The sequence below is a fragment of the Pinus tabuliformis genome, chromosome 9 (genome assembly GCF_031772625.1).
Source record: "Pinus tabuliformis cultivar Carrire ecotype Pingquan chromosome 9, CPIR1, whole genome shotgun sequence".
Taxonomy (NCBI): Eukaryota; Viridiplantae; Streptophyta; class Pinopsida; order Pinales; family Pinaceae; genus Pinus; species Pinus tabuliformis.
In genome coordinates this window covers 1,259,284,724-1,259,293,614 of record NC_142307.1, presented here as the reverse complement: position 1 = coordinate 1,259,293,614, position 8,891 = coordinate 1,259,284,724, and positions in this window count along the sequence as shown.

The following is an 8,891-nucleotide window of genomic DNA, read 5'->3' as shown; positions in this document are numbered from 1 at the left end:
ATAGGGTAAAATAGTAATATATCAACATCAATAAACATAAAAATGTTATCACGAACATGGAAATTGGAAGGATAGATTACAAGCTTGAGTTGTGACATGAGGTTATGAGTTTTGATCTATGGACTTGGTAAATGGTTATGAGGTTCGATGAGGTTTTCCAAACCTCAAAAAAATTCAAGGTTTTCCAAAATTTGAACCTCAAGTTTGAATTTTGATGAACCTTGTGACATAGCTTCTAATATCTGTCAAGCCTGTTATAGTTCTTTGTTCGGAGGGACGACACCCTTTGGTACCTTTTCCGAAGCAGCTATTTTACCTAGGGGAAAGCCTACTGTTAGCACCATCACACCTATAAGTAATCATCTTTATGTTGGTGTTGTTGCACAAAGTGGTCCATATTTTCCCATCAGGAAGACTGTATTAGCAACCATGCTTTTGGGGGTTCTTTGCACTCTATGGGCACTTAACCAAGGGGAAAAATCCTTACACTAGTCATGCTGGTCCACATCCTTTTTATGTTGGGATGAAGTCTTACAATGTCCAACAACCTATTCTTTATAATTAGTATATGGGGTTTCCTCGCGATTGGTCAGGAGGCTTTCCTGCCTGAGACCCATTTAGTCAGCTTCATAACCCCTTTTTATCCTCTATTGATTTATCAGATTTGGCTAAGTTGACAAATGACCATGTTGGGTCCCTATAATACTAGTGATTACCCCATTACTATTGTAATTGTACCCCTTATTAATATTGTTGTGCCCCTATTATCCCCATATTGTTATTACTGTGCCCCATAGAATCCCTCTATTGTTATTTTTGTGGCTTTATATTATTATTGTTAGGTCGGCTGGGTTATATTGTGACTCCTTAGACTCCTATATATAGAAAGGAGGTTTTGTCATTTGTATCATCTAAGAATTGTTCATTTATGTAATGTAAAGGAGGTTTCCCCCTCGAAGAGGCTAAATTTTAAGGCATTGATCTATCTTTTCTATCTTTTTCTTGAGCTGGTTTCATAACATTTGGCATCAGAGGGCTTTGGATTCTAGGGTTTCGCTGCTCCAAACAGGTCATCGTGGCATTTTCGCTATAACTTTTTTTCTGCGACCTTTCAGAAGTTAAAAAAAAACCCATTTGAGAAGACATCACGCTGAAGCTTGGGTCCAAATTTCGGATCTTTTCACGATATATTTGCGGAGATATGATCTGAGGAAGTTGGTCTTTTTGCAGACTCCTAAATTACATTCCAAACAGGTGACCTGGGGAAAATCTTCATCAATTTCTCTCTAAGCATCAGATTGAAATTTCATAAGAAGGTATAGAAAGAGGATAGACTGTAGTTTCTTGTATATATTTTTCAGAGCCAAAGGTCGAAACAGTGACTCGTGGCACGTCATACAAGTTCGCAGTACTATACTAGTATATAATCAGGTCACTGTGGGAGATTTCGCATAACTCTTCCTTGGAGAATCCAATTGGGATCAGACTGGTGGCATTGGAAAGAGGACAAAGAGGGCTACAGCAGGTCACAATTTCAGAACTAGATGATTTGAATGTACAGAGATACATCAGAGGCAATATCAAGCTCCTACAAAGTGAAAAAAGGTGTGTAGATTCTTTTAAACTTTTGCTTAAGATTGGTTTGAAATTTATTTTGAAGGAATTCAAAGGGCATAGTAGAGCATTATTATCGGTAAATGATGCCCCGAGGAAAGAAAATGCAAACACCTAGTAAGGAACCTGAAAGCTCTAGCATGACTCATGAAGAAGAGGAAGAAATGCAACATGATATATCAAAATTACAAGACTAAGTACAACAACTGTCCCTTGCACAAAAAGGAACAGAATCTAAGATGGATGGTTTAAAGAAAGATGTAGAAGCTAAGATGGATGGTTTAAAGAAAGGTGTAGAAGATAAGATGGAATGTTTAAAGAAAGGCGTAGAAGCTAAGATGATTGATGTGGAAGCTAAGATGGATGATTTGAAGATATTTTTGAAGACAAACATGGAAGATTTGAAAACAGGCATGGAAGATTTGAAGACAGATTTAACAAAGTTTCTATAAGAAATGCTTACTAATGGTGAAAGGGTAGTAAAGGAAACTCATGATGAGAACAAAAGAAATGTTAATCATGATTTCATAGACTCTAATGTTGGATCGAAGACCCACCATATTCCAAAAATTGATATGAGGAAGTTTGATGGCAAGGATCCCGCAACATGGATATTACAGATGGAGCAAATTTTCGATCTCAATAATGTGCAAAACACACAAAAGGTACGTATTGCAACTTTATATTTGGAACCAAATCAGTTTGTATGGTATCAATGGCTTTGCTCTCGTAAAAAATTTATCACTTGGGAATTTTTACGGAAGAATTGATAGCACATTATGAGGATACAAAAAGCAACACTTTTTTTAGCCAATTGATAAGTCTCAAACAAAAGGGTTCAATAATGGAGCACATTGAGGAGTTCCAAAAATTGAACATAAGGGTAAAAAATATTCCAGAGGAGCATAGGATTGATGTGTTCATAGGGTCTTTAAAGGATAATATCCAACATGATGTTCACCTTTGGGAACCTGATTCATTAGAGAAGGCATTCAGGTTAGCAAGAAAAATGGAAAGCAAAATTATGGCAACCAGGAAGCATACCACTCACAACTATAAAGATGGAAGTGTTGTTGCCCCTAGTCTTCCACAACCTATAAGGTTGACACCACAACAATTGGAAGAAAAAAGAGCAAAAGGGCTTTGTTACAGTTGTGATAGCAAATACACTAAAGGTCATAAGTGTGCTGAGAAGAAATTATTCTACATAGATTGTGAAGAGGAAGAAGAAAAGGAGCAAGAAAGGTCAAAAGAAGAGGATATACTCCAAGAACAAAGCCTAGATAAAGAAGAAATGAATCCGACCATATCTTGTAATGCATTGGCGGGAATTACCACTCCTCAAACCATCAAGATAGAAGGACAAATCAAGAAGAAAAAGGTAATAGTGTTGATTGATTCAGGAAGTACCCACAATTTTATTCATTGTAAGGTAGCAAAAGAATTGAATTGCTTCTTATATCCAGCACCAGAGTGTCAAGTGATGGTTGCAAATGGAGGAACAATAAATTTCTCTGGAAAGTGCCATAATATCAAGCTATCCATGGGAGAATATGTATTGACTAGCCCAATGCTTTCCATTCCAATGGGAGGTGCTGATGTTGTACTAGGAGTCCAATGGCTACAATCCTTGGGTACAATAGCTTTTAATTTTCAAGAACTTTTCATCAAATTTTCTATGGAAGGAAAGGAAGTTGAATTAAGGGGTATTGCAGGGAAACCAAGAAAGATAATCAGCTCTAATGGTATGACAAAGCTTCTAAAAAAGGAACAAAGAGGTGTAATTGCACAATTATGTTCGCTAGATGTTTCCACATCGGAATCATCTATTTCTCCAGATCTCCAAAAAGTCCTGGACAATCATTCCAAGGTATTTGAGACTCCCAAAGGTCTCCCACCTATGCGTGATCATGATCATGCTATTCATCTGATTCCAGGAAGTGTTCCTCCAAACATCAGGCCGTACAGATATCCCTATGCCCAAAAGAGTGAAATTGAACGTATGGTTGCAGAAATGCTAGAGGCTGGTATAATTCAACCGAGTCAAAGTTCTTTCTCTGCTCCAGTAGTATTGGTGCACAAGAAGGATGGATCATGGCGCATGTGTCCGGATTATAGGGAGCTCAACAAGCTCACTATTAAAGATAAGTTTCCCATTCCTGTCATTGATGAATTACTGGATGAATTGCATGGATCAATTTACTTCACCAAGTTGGATCTTCGTTCAGGATATCATCAAATCAGAATGAAGATTGAAGACATTCTGAAAAAAACATTTAGAACTCATGAGGGTCATTATGAATTTTTGGTCATGCCTTTTGGCCTTACCAATGCACCTTCAACATTTCAAGGTTTGATGAATTCAATTTTCAAACCATTCCTTAGAAAATTTGTGTTAGTATTTTTTGATGATATACTAATCTACAGCAAGTCTTGGAAGGATCATGTTGAACATGTTGACAGGGTGCTACAACTATTGGAGGAAAAACAATTATATGCAAAAAGATCCAAATGTTTCTTTGGAGTCCAAGAGGTGGAATATCTGGGTCATATTGTATCTCATGAAGGAGTTAAGGTAGACCCTAGCAAAATTAAAGCCATTAAGGAATGGAAAATCCCCACATCCATAAAGCATCTGCGAGGATTTCTCGGGTTGACAGGGTATTATCGCAAGTTTGTTAAGAATTATGGGAGAATAGCAGCACCTCTAACAACATTATTGAAGAAAGATGCATTTTCATGGACTCCGGAAGCAACAAAGGCCTTCGAACATCTTAAAGAGGCAATGTGCCAAGCACCGGTCTTAGCTACACCGGACTTCACAAAAACCTTTATTGTGGAATGTGATGCTTCAGGAAATGGAATTGGTGCTGTTCTAATGCAAGATGAAAGACCCATTGCTTTTGAAAGTCGTCCAATCAAGGGAAAGTTTTTACACAAAGCTATTTATGAGAAGGAAATGTTGGCAATACTCCATGCACTTAAGAAATGGCGACCCTACCTAATGGGAAGACACTTCAAGGTAAAAACAGATCATGATAGCCTTAAATACTTTTTAGAACAAAGATTATCCTCTGAAGAGCAACAAAAGTGGGTCACAAAGATGTTGGGTTATGACTTTGAAATCATCTACAAAAAAGGGAAGCAAAATGTGGTGGCAGATGCACTCTCAAGAAAGGATGAGGATGTGGAAGCATTGTTGTGCGCCATTTCTATTATCCAACCAGATTGGATAAACGAAGCAAGGGAGGAATGGAAGAATGACGAAGAAGTGTGGGCACTTATTCGAAAGTTACAACAAGATTCCAGTACGTCTGATACATTTAGCTGGCAAAATGATTCGTTATGGTACAAAGATCGCTTATACCTCTGTAAGAATTCCCAGCTAAAACAAAAGATTCTTATGGAATTGCACACTTCTCCCTTAGGAGGGCACTCAGGATTTTTAAAAACTTACCACAGGGTTAAGAAGGAATTTTTTTGGGATGGCCTTAAATCAGATATTCAAAAGTTTGTGGCGGAATGTTTGGTTTGCCAACAAAATAAAGTTGAAACAATTAAGACATCGGGTCTATTACAACCTTTATCCATTCCAAGCCAATGTTGGGAGGAGGTTTCAATGGATTTTATCACAGGTTTACCCAAGTCTGAGGGAAAGAGTGTCATCATGGTGGTAGTTGACAGACTTACCAAGTATGCACACTTTTGTGCATTATCACATCCATTTAAAGCCAGTACAGTTTCTACTGCATTTATGGAAACAATTCAAAAGCTACATGGAAACCCAAAGATTATTGTAAGTGACAGAGATCCCATTTTCACTGGAAATTTTTGGACAAAATTATTTTCTTGTCTTGGTACTCAGTTAGCTCATAGCTCATCTTATCATCCTCAATCTGATGGGCAAACTGAGATAGTAAACAAATGTTTGGAAGGATATCTTCGTTGCTTTGTATCTGATAAACAGACACAATGGGTCAAATGGTTGCCTCTGGCTGAATGGTGGTATAACACTTCCTTCCATACAGCAACAAAAATGACCCCATTTATGGCACTTTATGGGTATCAGCCACCATCCATCACATCATATTTAAGAGAAAATTCTAAGGTTCAGGCAGTGGAACATCACATCGAACATCAACAACAAGTCCTCCAACTCTTAAAGGATAACCTCGTGTTGGCACAGAATAGAATGAAACAACAGGCAGATCAACATCACAGCGAAAGAAGTTTTGATGTAGGTGATTGGGTATTTCTACGGCTACAACCATATAAGAAAATGTCCCTCAAGCAAGCTAAGAAGGATAATAAATTATCACCAAAGTATTATGGTCCATGTGTTGCAAAAGATTGGTACTATGGCATACAAATTGGAGCTTCCTGCAACTTCTTGATTGCCCCCAGTTTTCCATGTTTCATGTTTAAAGAAGGTTATAGGCAACAAGCTCCCAGTTCAAACAATATTGCCAGAACTTGACGAGGAAGGAAAAATTATATTGGAACTAGAAGCAGTCACAGAAACAAGAACTCGATAGCTACGAAATTGATCAATTTCGGAGTATCTTATCAAGTGGAAGAACTTATCCACTGAAGATTCCACATGGGAGGAAGAGAATTTTATACAGAAGTATCCAGAACTACTCAAGCGTTGAGGACAACACTTTTTTGAAGGAGAGGGGCATGTTGGGTCCCTATAATACTAGTGATTACCCCATTACTATTGTAATTGTACCCCTTATTAATATTGTTGTTCCCCTATTATCCCCATATTGTTATTACTGTGCCCCATAGAATCCCTCTATTGTTATTTTCGTGGCTTTATATCATTATTGTTAGGTCGGCTGGGTTATATTGTGACTCCCTAGACTCCTATATATAGAAAGGAGGTTTTGTCATTTGTATCATCCAAGAATTGTTAATTTATGTAATGTAAAGGAGGTTTCCCCCTCGAAGAGGCTGAATTTTAAGGCGTTGATCTATCTTTTGTATCTTTTTCTTGAGCTGGTTTCATAATAGACCCCATTTGACATGATCCCTGGTGGCCACCCATGCCTACCAAGTTGCCTTCAAATATCCCCAAATTTGAATGGAAACCTATAGATAATCCATCAACTCACATCACCACTTATCATTTTTTATTTTCATCAAACTTGTTGGTGGATGATTTGATTAAATTGCGTCTTTTCCAACATACCCTGATTGGAGATGCTACAAAATTGTACATTGAATTGGAGAAAACATATTATAGTTATTTTTCATCTTTATCTCAAACCTTCTTAGCTCATTTTTAGTTACCGACGAGGTATGACATCGATTCTGACCTCTTGTCTAACTTTAAACAAAATGATGCCACATTGATTTTTTATCACATCCATGAGTGACGACATTGCAAGAGGTTACTTTGAACAAAAATCCTTGATGAGATCTTACATAAATGGTTCATTTGATTGTTATGTCCTTAGATAGTCAAGTATGTCTCCATGATCAGGGTTGTTACCGACGAATAGGTCATCTTAGCTACCCAACAAATGTTGGGTGTGGAGCCTAATTATCTTCCTGATTCAGAGGTCTTTATTTCTGCCAATTGTATACCCCAAGAAGACTGTACAACATCCGCACAGGAGGGGGGGCATCCCCCGTGACTGGGGGGTCCGAGGGCTAATGGGGGTTTGGGGGCAACGCTCCCGAAGCTAAAAATAGATGTAAAATTTCCTTGTAAAATATTGAAATTTCATAGTCAATCTGAGCCGATCATTATGCGGAGGATCTGACGGTAGAAGATATGTTTAATTTAGGGTTTTTTCCCTAGAAGGAAAATCCTCGCTATGTATGAGGGAATTGTATTGCGGATATGTATATGTGTATTGTGAGCGAGAAAGAGAGAGGAGACTATGTGAGAGTGAAGAGGAAATTACAATGGATCTGTTGTAGGTTGTATCTCTTCATTTTGCTGGATAATATAAAGGAAGAACTGGCTATTTCTCAGTGGACATAGCCCAAATTAGGTGAACCACATATATCTATTTCTCTCTTGTTTTATGTGTTTTCTGTGTTTGTGTTTTCACAATATTTTATGTGTACCATTGCTCTGTAATATATATTTTTCTAACAAAAAATTGCTTTGATTTATTCTCAGTTGGGAATGCTTTATGATGTGCTTCTAAATTCTCCTCACCCTTCTATAGAACCACTTAAATCGACCTCTGGACCACAAGATGATGGTGTGATTGGTTTCATTTATGGTTCTATGATCCAACTTGCAGCCCAACTTGGGAAATTGATCATGACATCAAAAGACCCAGTAAGTGTGTCTGAATATATAAAAGGACCCTCTTCTGAGAAACTCACCAATGTTCTCATAGTGAAGTCCACAACACCTAAGAACAACAATCAATCAAGTTGAAAGAAAAATAAAAAGAATAAACAAAAGAACCAAAATGCTTAGGAGACTCAACCAAACCTGCCTAATTAGGGAGGGAGTACATCTAAATGATGTCATAAGATTAAGTTCCCTTGCAATATTTGTCAAGGTGAACCTTTGACTCATGAGTGCCCTCAAATGGATGAAGTTCACATGCCTCTTGCACCACCACGTAATACCCAACAACCTTCTATTTTTACTCATTCGTTCTGTGCACAACCACAACAATAAATGGTTTCCCAAACTCATCCACCTCCACAAGAGGGAAATGAGGGGCCCTATGTTCATCATGCTAATAATTCGCCTATCCTTATGTGCCAAGAGAACTTCAATTTGACCACGTGAGTTGTCAAATGATACTCTTGAGTCGAGTTTCTCTTCTAAGGACTCAACCACCCCAGTTGTTTCCACTGGATCGCTCATGCTAGATAATCTTGTGGACCAAATTTATCACCCACCTAAGGGTGTCATTCGCAAGACTACACACAACCTATCTACATGAGCTACCCAACATTACAATATTGTTGAGGACTTATCCTAAACTCCCTGTGTCATGTCTGCTTTGGATGTTTTCAAATCTACCCTCAGCAATGCAAATCCTTTTTTTCTACGATCAGTTTGGTGGATCCCACTTACTCAAACCTTATCATGTTTAATGTTGAAAAAGCTACTATTCATTTTTCCCACTAGATATCCTTTCAGATTACTATGCACATACTTCATATGGATATTCATTTCACTTTGGTGGATGAAGGCTCTTCTCTTGTGTCATGTCAGCATCCTGCTAGAAAGCTCTTGACTCTCCAACACTCTGCAAGTACACTACTACTATATAGGCATTTGATGGGGATCATTT